The sequence below is a fragment of the Gossypium arboreum genome, chromosome 7, assembly GCF_025698485.1.
Source record: "Gossypium arboreum isolate Shixiya-1 chromosome 7, ASM2569848v2, whole genome shotgun sequence".
In the NCBI taxonomy this organism is placed as follows: domain Eukaryota; kingdom Viridiplantae; phylum Streptophyta; class Magnoliopsida; order Malvales; family Malvaceae; genus Gossypium; species Gossypium arboreum.
Window position 1 is genome coordinate 65,504,340 of NC_069076.1, and position 9,495 is coordinate 65,513,834.

Consider the following 9,495-nt stretch of genomic DNA (forward strand, 5'->3'; position numbering starts at 1 on the left):
TCCTCACTACATCCAATTGGAGACCTTTTACAGTGGTCTCAATGCTCATACAAGAATGGTGGTGGATGCTTCAACTGACAGAGCTATTCTTTTAAATTCATACAATGAATCCTATGAGATTCTTGAAAGAATTTCAAGCAACAACTATTAGTGGCCAACCAATCGAGCAGCCACAAGAAGAAGAGTGATAAGAATTCATGAAGTCGATGCTCTTACATCTTTAGCATTTCAGGTATCTATTATGACTTCTATGCTTAAAAATATTACTACTAATGGTTGCAACACTAACCTAACAAGTCAACAACCAAGTCAGTTTGAAAACATTTTATGTGTATACTGTGGAGATGGTTATACATTTGGGGATTACCCATCAAACCTGGCATCGATCTACTATATGGGAAACCAACATCAAAATAGGAGTAGTCTAGGTCCACAATTGAATCATCACAACCCTTCATAGAAAAATCAACTCAATTTCTCCCACGGTAATTCAAGGGACTGGCCTAAGTAATTCTTATATGCCTTCAAAATAGGAATAGTCTAGGTCCACAATTGAATCATCACAACCCTTCATAGAAAAATCAACTCAGTTTCTCCCACGGTAATTCAAGGGACTAGCCTAAGTAATTCTTATATGCCTTCACGATCAATTCATTTACCAGTTTTTTCAATAAATGTAGAAACCTCAGCGAGCCGATTCTTCAAGTATTTTGGAAAACTTACTAAAAGCATATATGGCTAAGAATGATACAACTTTAAGGAATCTAGAGAACAAGATGGACAGCTAGCCAAAAAGCTAAAAAATAGACCTCAAGTTGCTTTTCCAAGTGATACAGAGAATCCAAGAAGTGTAGGAAAAGAGTAGTGTAAAACTATCACTTTGAGAATCCAATAAGTTTGCATCTCATCTTTATTGTTAATTGTTGCTTCTGTGTTGAAAAACATATTTGCATCTCATCTTTATGTTTTCAATTTAATAAAGTATGACTTGATTTTTTTTATTCAAAATGAGTATGAATCATGATTTGAGTTGATTGGTTTTTGTATTATGAATATTTTATGCAAATGATTATTTTATTCATTTAGGTTTAATTTATTTAATACTTATAAAATTAAGGCCAACATTTTAGGTTAAGGAATTAGCTATTTAATCCAAGATGAGGTATGTAACACCCCTTACCCGTATTCAACGCTAGAATAAGGTTACGAAGCATTATTGGACCTACAACACAATTTCACAAACTTTTCACATACATAATATCATTTTATACAATCATCATTCAAACTAAATCAAATTGTCCCTTATATGAGCCTACGAGGCCTTAATCATGTATTGAAAGTGGTTCGGGATTAAACTGAATACTCAAAAAAAATTCAACACTTAGTAAATTTTTTATCAAAAAAGGGGACACACGCCAGTGTGGCTAGGCCGTGTGTCTCACACGGCCATCAGACACGCCCGTGTCATAAGCCGTGTGAAAAAAGGGGGTACATACTGACTTGGATCATACGGCCAACCACACGTCTGTGTGTCTAGCCCGTGTGCCCTTCGAAGTGGCCACCCACACCTGAGTGCCAGGCCGTCTGCTAGGCCATGCCAAACCTGTAGGGTATACTGACTTATTGATTGCGTGATTTTGTAATAGGTTTTAAATATTTATAATTACTCGTTCTTGAACTAACTATTATCGCGATGTAGGCAAGTGTACCTATCGAATAGTAGTATAGTTTTAGCAAGATCAGATTGTCGAACCCAAAGGAACTAAAAGTACTAGTAATGACGGTCTTTTTATTGTCTAGCCTAAGAATAAAGAGGTTTTTGTTTTAACTAACTAATTATCTAAACTAAGAACTCACAGAGAATAGAATTGGGAAATTGCTTTTGGGAAAATTGATTGAATAAAGGCAATACCTAAGGAAAAATCCACCTAGACTGTACTTGTTATTCTGGCTCCGAATCGGACAATTTATTCATTTAACTTGTTCCGTAAAGATCCCTAAGTTATGTTATTATCCCTATTCAAGACTAATAATGTCTAATCCCTAGATTGAATAACTGAGACTTTTCTCTAATTAACACTCTAGGGTTGCATTAACTCGATCTATGGATCCCCTTATTAGGTTTCACCCTAATCCGGCAAAATCTTGTCACCCTATGTCTAGGCACACAATCAACTCCGCTTAATTATGAACAATGTACTCTTAAACATGGTCTATTCCTCCTCTGAATAAGAGCTTATCTTGAATCAGTATCTTGTGATATCAAAATAAGAAATAAGAACACATAATTAAGAACAAGTTAAATATTTATCATACAATTCAAAAAATAATAACAAGATTCGTCTTAGGTTTCATCCCCTTTAGGTATTTAGGGGTTTTAGTTCATAACTAAACAAGAAAACATCTCAAAATAATAAATAATACAAAACATAAAGAAAACCAAAAACTCTTGAAGGGAAATTGAGGAGAGATATTCAGTCTTGATGATGAATCCGGCTTCTGAGATGGATCAATCGGCTTTCTTGGGGTAATTCCTTGCCCCCTATTCTCTGTGTCCCTTTTCTTCCTCCTCTAGGGTGTATGTATAGGCTTTGGAATGCCTAAGAGCCCTCAAAATCAGCCTTTTACGAATTGGACTCAACTTGGGCTCGGCAGGGACACGCTCGTGTGACACGCCCGTGTTCGATTACTTCAGGCCATGTTCGAGCCTGCCAAATTGACACGACCGTGTGGTCTGCCCGTGTGAGGCGGTTCAGGCCGTGTTGATTTCGTACTTTGGCCCATTTTCTCCATTTTTGGCCCGTTCCTTGTTCCTTTTGCCTTCTTATGCTCTCCTAGGTATAAAACACGAAATTAAAGCATTAGGAGCATCAAAATCACCAATTCTAATGGGAAATCATCCATAAAATGCGTTAAACATGGGGTAAAAATATGTATAAATTACGGTTTATCAAATACCCCCACACTTAAGCATTTTCTTGTCCTCAAGCAAAATTCTCAACTCATAATCAAAATAAATTCTTCTCAACTTATCGATAATATCTCAAATTAATCCATAAGGAATCATACTTTGAGAATTCAACTAAAAGAACATAAAGGTTTCAAACATTTGAAGTTGAGCATTTTATTCCGAAAACATAGGTGGCTCCCCTCATCTAAGTAATTATCTTCAATTCAGAATATCACAGAGTTTCACATCCTTACTAAAGAATCACTCAAATCACTTAAGGTGTTTAAGGACAATAAATGAAGCACTCAATAGTCAATAATGAAAGGTCATTACCATAGGCTTGCATGAGAATCAAATCTCCACCACTATAATTTAAGATGATACATCAATCAAAAGGTCTTTAGAGGGTTATAATGAGACTTAGTTAGGGGGTGTGGTCACAAGCTGAAAGAAAGGGTTAGAATCGAGATTAAATTGGAAAATTGCCTAGCTAGAAAAAGAGTTAATCATCACTTGCATACAACAGTGCTTCTTTTCAGAATATAGAATTACTAATATGTATAGATAATTTTTTTTTAAGAACAAGTTAAATAACATAGACTAACTATTAAGAACAAGACATAGCTAAGCAATTTGTTCAACTCAAATCTCAACAAAAATAGGGATTAATTTAGGGGATTTCAACACTAATGGGTTAAGGGTTAATATTAAAGGTAATACAAGAAATGGCTTGTTAGGTTCAAGGGGGTTTACTAGGGGTTAATCGTGGAGGTAGGCTTTTCATGGCATGAGTGGGTTAATCCTAAGTGACTTAATCATTTTGACATATTAAATCAAATTATGTGGTCTCGACATGCATAATCAAGCAAGTTCTAGAATAACAGTTCAATACTGACGCACTCCAAGCAATAATAAAAGTGAGAATGAAAGAATCAATAAATGCTCAAAAGGCTCAAAAATCTCACAAAAATTTTGGCTTTTTGATGTTTAAAACTTGTGAATTCCAACTCAAAGTAATACCTAAACTTTGGGGAAACAACCTAAGATTTTAAATTCTTAAAGATCAACTTATCATGCTTGATTCTCTAATGTCTTGAAGTTTAAACAATCAATGCATAAATTCCTATGTTTTAATTCAAGATATATCAACAAAAATCATAAATCAATCAGATTTTATCCTAAATATAATATGAGAGCTTTTCAAGAGAACAAGGTAGTCATTCAGGGATTTTTCTGATAATGAAATAAATATCCCCCCACACTTAAGACGTACATTGTCCTCAATGTACAAAGATAGATATTAGAGTATAAAAATAAGATATGGAGAGAAGTGAAACTTCCTGTATGATGAATTCCTCGAACTGGAGGTTTGGAGAGTAATTGGTTCGAGAGTGGAGGAGGATACTCCGGCGGTTGTAGAGGTTCATTAGTCCATTAGTCCTGCACCAAAAGAATATTATATCTAGTGGTAACTATGGTCTTGGTCGATCAGGACATGGCAGTCGTGGAGAACCTTTCCCGATAGAGTTTTTAGTTCCTATGCGATGATGAACTAAGGAGCTCTATATAACTGTGATAAATCAAGAACTTTTTAGGGGATATTAGGAAGAAGAATTACTCATAAAGAAATAACCGAAATTGATAATTAAAAATAAAATTCTTAGATTAACTAAAAATAAAAATAAAAAGTAGTTGTAATAAAATTGAAAAACATAAAATAATAAATAAATGTTTTTAAACATCTTCATTGCTGGATGGTTCGCGAGGTGGGACTAGCGATGAGATGTGGTGGTGCTGACAAATCTGTTATAGAGTAGCATCAATGTTGTCAAAACGTTGAAAACATTGTTGCTCGAACCAAGTGAGGCGCTCAAAGATGTCAGCATATGAAGCCGCCACATGAACTGGACGAGAGGGTGGTGGTGGCTGAGTCGGTGGGTCCTCGTGCTGTGGAGGGACATCATCAGGAATGTCCTCGTAGGCTTCCTCCTCGGTAGATTGGGCAAGATGATATTGGGGAGGGTTGGATCCTCGGCGCCTCTCGATCATCCTCATGCTAAGCATGCTCAAGATGCCTTGTGGAGACATCTGGCCGATGAGGGTAAGGGATCCTTAGGTTGCAGTGCTGAGGAGCCCAAAGTGTCGATCCAACCGAGTCACGTAGGGGCCAATGGAGATAACCCCCTTCCGATGCCGTTCTGTCTAGTGCTGAATCGCGAGGGTGATGAAATAGGCGAGGTCGATAACGTGCCCGTGCAACATGCACCATAAGAAGTAGGCGTCGTGAGTGTTGACGACGCATGTGCTCTCTCGCCTCCCTGTAATTGTGTAAGCAAAAATGGCATGTAGGTACCTTAGAGAGGGAGAGAGAGCCGATGCCTTGGAGCGGCTGGGATTGTAGGTGGCCTCACCTAGTACTAATGCGTCCCAGCATCGTAAAGGAGAACAATAGATATGGCGGCTGAGAGCATTTAAGTCATTCTCCTCTTTGAACTTCTCTGTATATAAGCCCAGTGCAGCATCGAACTCTGGGACGCTTAGCTGATGGACTAACCCACCTAGGCGAAACTGGACCGTACCGGGATCATCGTAGTTTGTCATTACTATCTAAAGATGGAATGTTGAGCATAGTTCCATCGTGAGCTTGAGGTATGTTGGCTCTATAATCCCAAAGAACAGCTCCCAAGGGTCGGTGGTTAGGAGGGCTCGAATCGCATCAGCCAACTAAACTTGTTCTATAGCAGCCTAGTCGCAGCAACCTGCAATTAAAGGTCGGTCTCGAAGGATTTGGAAAAGTTCTTCTTGGGGCCTTTGGGGAAACTGAATGAGAGGGTGACGAATTTCCGTGGTTGGACCCGCGGAGGATGACGCTCCCTTCCTTTTCTTCGAAGCAGGGACAGCGGCCTTCTTTCCTCATGAAGACGACATTAAAAGCCTGTAATATAAACAATAGTAATAATAGATAAACGAATAATAACAATAGGTAAACAAATTCGAAAAAGTAAAAAGTCATGAATTTGAACTAACTTACTTCAGCCATGACTACTGATATAAAGCAAACTCAACCACAATAACAATGAGAATGAGAATATAAATGTAATGGGTATGAGGTTTTCCTAATCTCGATTTAACACGGAATGTATGATAACTAATCCTAGGAATGCAAATTAAATGATAGACATTGACATGGTAATAGCATGAGAATAAGCATAGTAATGTCATGACTAACCTAAGAATGCAAATTAAATGATAGAATAATGAGCAAAATGAAGAATAGTTCAAAAGATATGAATATTATGTTGATACTAAGCATTAGAAATAAGTAAAATAGAAGTGAAAGTAGTAAACAAACGCTAGGGGAGAGAGATTGAGCGTCAAAAATGGAGTAGGAAGCGGCGTACAGGCGTGGCAAGGAGGGTGTATGGACTTGCAGTGGCTAGGGTTAGGGTTTTTGAATGGGGAAGAAAGTGAATAGTGCAGGGTATTTATAGATCTTAGGGCACACGGCTAGGGAACATGGCCGTCTTCACGAATTTTGAAATTGGGTGCACCTGACATTTAATACACGCCCGTGTTCCTTGGGCGTGTGGGTGCAGACGGCCGTGTCTGGTGTTGTCCACTTCTCCCACGCCCGTGTATGAAAGCCCCACGTCCGTGTTCATTTGACAGGTTCGACTACGGGCGTGTCACCCGCCCATGCTATTTTAACAGGTTCACCCATGGTTGGCAAGCTCGACCACAGCTATGTCGCACGGCCGTGGCATTTTATCACAGCCCGTGTTTGGGGAAATCTTTGCCCTATTTTCACACGGCCCTACACACATCCGTGTGCTTGGCCGTGTCTCTGTGGAAAACCTATATTCAAGTGTTCTATTAGTAAGTTAGATGTCGAATACTAAATTTTAAAGAATTTAATACAGAGAGTGCTTGGGTTGCCTCCTGAGAAGCGCTTATTTATAGTCTAAGCTCGACTTACCTTTCCGTTGAATGATCATGGTGATTTGAGGAGTTTATACTCCTCATTCCTACTATCAATCTCATAAAAATAAGGTTTTAAACGTGTGTTGTTTACCTTAAAAGTACCGAACTTGGGATGACTCACCTCGACCGTACCGAATGGGACAATGCTGAGTACCGTAAGAGGGATTTATTCATTCGATGTGGTAGTGACAATGTGGGGATCTGCAGCATCTAATAAGACTCTATCTCCAACCTTAAGTTGATTTGGAAAAGGATTGAGCTCGTTCTGTCGTAGATTCAGTTTGTCAGGCGTTCTCGGTTTATGCGTTCGCCATTCATCTAGCTCTTTAATTTGTAACCTTCGGTCTTTAGCAATGGGTCCTCTACTATTGCTTGAGAATGGTTCATGTACTACCTTCAAACTTATCTCCTACACAGTGGGTTGTATCATATGGTCAGCTTTAATAGAATGGTTTAGATGATCACCTTTAATTTCTGTTGTGTTGCCATAATTGCGAGCTTGAAGGGTGATTATTTTGTCTCCCACATGAAGCGTGAGCTCACCTGTGCCAACATCAATAATTGTTTTAGCAGTTGCTAAAAAGGGCCTTCCTAGAATTAAAGGAGTGTTGCTATCCTCCTCTATGTCTAGAACAATGAAGTCAACGGGAAAGATAAATTTATCAATTTTAACTAGCATATCTTCAATAATACCCCTAGGAAATCTTATAGTTTTTTCTGCTAATTGAATGTTCATCCTAGTCTGTTTGGATTTCCCGAGACCTAATTGTTTAAACATTTTGTAGGGCATGACGTTGATACTAGCCCCTAAATCAGCTAATGTATTATTAACATCTAAATGACCAATTAAGCAAGGAATCGTAAAACTCCCTGAATCTTTTAGTTTGTTTGGTAGCTTATTTTGTAGAATAACTGAGCACACTGCGTTTAGCTCCACATGCGACGCCTTGTCCAACTTCCTCTTATTTGCTAAAAGCTCCTTTAAAAATTTCATTGCGTTTGGCATATGTGACAGGGCTTCAATAAATAGTAAGTTAATGTGTAATTTTTTTAAGAGTTTAAGGAATTTACCAAATTGTTCATCTGAGCGGTCTTTCCTTGTTGCATTGGGGTATGGCACATGAGGTTTATATTCGACGTTCACCATTTGTTTGTATTGTGATCTACCTCACCTTGACCTTTGCTTACCACAGTTTCTTGCCTCGGTTCTGGCTCAGGCTCAACAAATCCTTCTTCATCTTGAATATTAATTGTGTTGAGTTGTTCCCTTGGGTTGGGTTCAGTATTACTTGGCAAGCTACCTTGTGGTCGTTCGGAGATTAGTTTGGAAAGCTGGCCTATTTGAGTTTTGAGCCCTTGGATCGACGCTTGTTGATTTTTAATTGCTATCTTAGTGTTCTGAAAATGGGTTTTTGACACTGATATAAAATTTGAGAACATCTCTTCAAGTTTCAGCTTCTTTTCCTGTTGGTAGGGTGGTTGTTGAAAACCCGGAGGATGTTGTGGTCTTTGATTTCCTTGACCGCCCCACGAGAAATTGGGGTGGTTCCTCCAACCTGCATTATAAGGGTTACTGTATGGATTGTTTTGAGGTTGAGGATTATTACCCATGTAATTTAATTGCTCGTTATTCATGTTGTGGCCATAAGGTTGGTATTTCGAATGGTTTGGTCCACCTCCACTTGCTTCGCACTGCATTACTATGTAAACCTGTGAAGAACTAAGAAAACCATCAATATTTTTATTTAGAAGTTCTACCTGGTTTGACAGCATAGTAACCGAATCAACGTTATAAACGCCTACTACTTTAGTTGGCTTAGTCCTCATGACTTGCCACTGATAGTTACTCAGTGACATCTCCTCTATAAACTCATAGGCATCTTCAGGTGTTTTATTGTTGATGGTTCGACCAACAGCTGCGTCAACCATTTGTCGAGTCAAAGGATTCAGGCCATTATGGAATGTTTGAACCTGAAGCCAAAGCGGTAACCCATGGTGAGGGCACCTTCTCAGTAAGTCTTTGTATCTCTCCCATGCATCGTAAAGTGTTTCTAGGTCCATCTGCACAAACGAAGAGATATCATTGCGTAATTTAGCCGTTTTAGCCGACGGAAAGTATTTGAGAAAAATTTTTTTGGTTATTTGTTCCCAAGTAGTAATTGACCCTCGTGGTAACGAGTTCAACCACTGTTTAACTTTATTCCTCAATGAAAAGGGAAACAACCGAAGACATATGGCATCATCAGAAACGCCATTGATTTTAAATGTATCACAAAATTCCAGAAAGTTTGCTAAGTGAGTGTTGGGATCTTCAACCTGCAAACCGTCAAACTGAACAAACTGTTGTATCATTTGAATTGTGTTAGGTTTCAGTTCAAAAGTATTTGCAGCTACAGTAGGTCTAACTATGCTAGATTTAGCTCCTGTTAAAGAAGGTTTAGCATAATCATACATAGTGCGTGGAGCAGGATTTTGATTAGCCGCAATTGCAGGAGGTAGCTGATTGTCTTGGTTTTCAGCCATCTCTTCGGTTGGGGTTTGAGTATCGTCTTCTTGTTCGTTCT

The 9,495-nt window shown here is 38.6% G+C and overlaps 1 non-coding gene across 1 annotated transcript; it reads left to right on the forward strand.

Moving 5' to 3' along the window:
* The first annotated feature begins 8,918 nt into the window (after window positions 1-8,918).
* On the forward strand, window positions 8,919-9,025 carry LOC128295659 (small nucleolar RNA R71). The gene has a single exon (XR_008286219.1). It is a non-coding gene; the product is annotated as a small nucleolar RNA R71 (small nucleolar RNA).
* The last annotated feature ends 470 nt before the right edge of the window (window positions 9,026-9,495 follow it).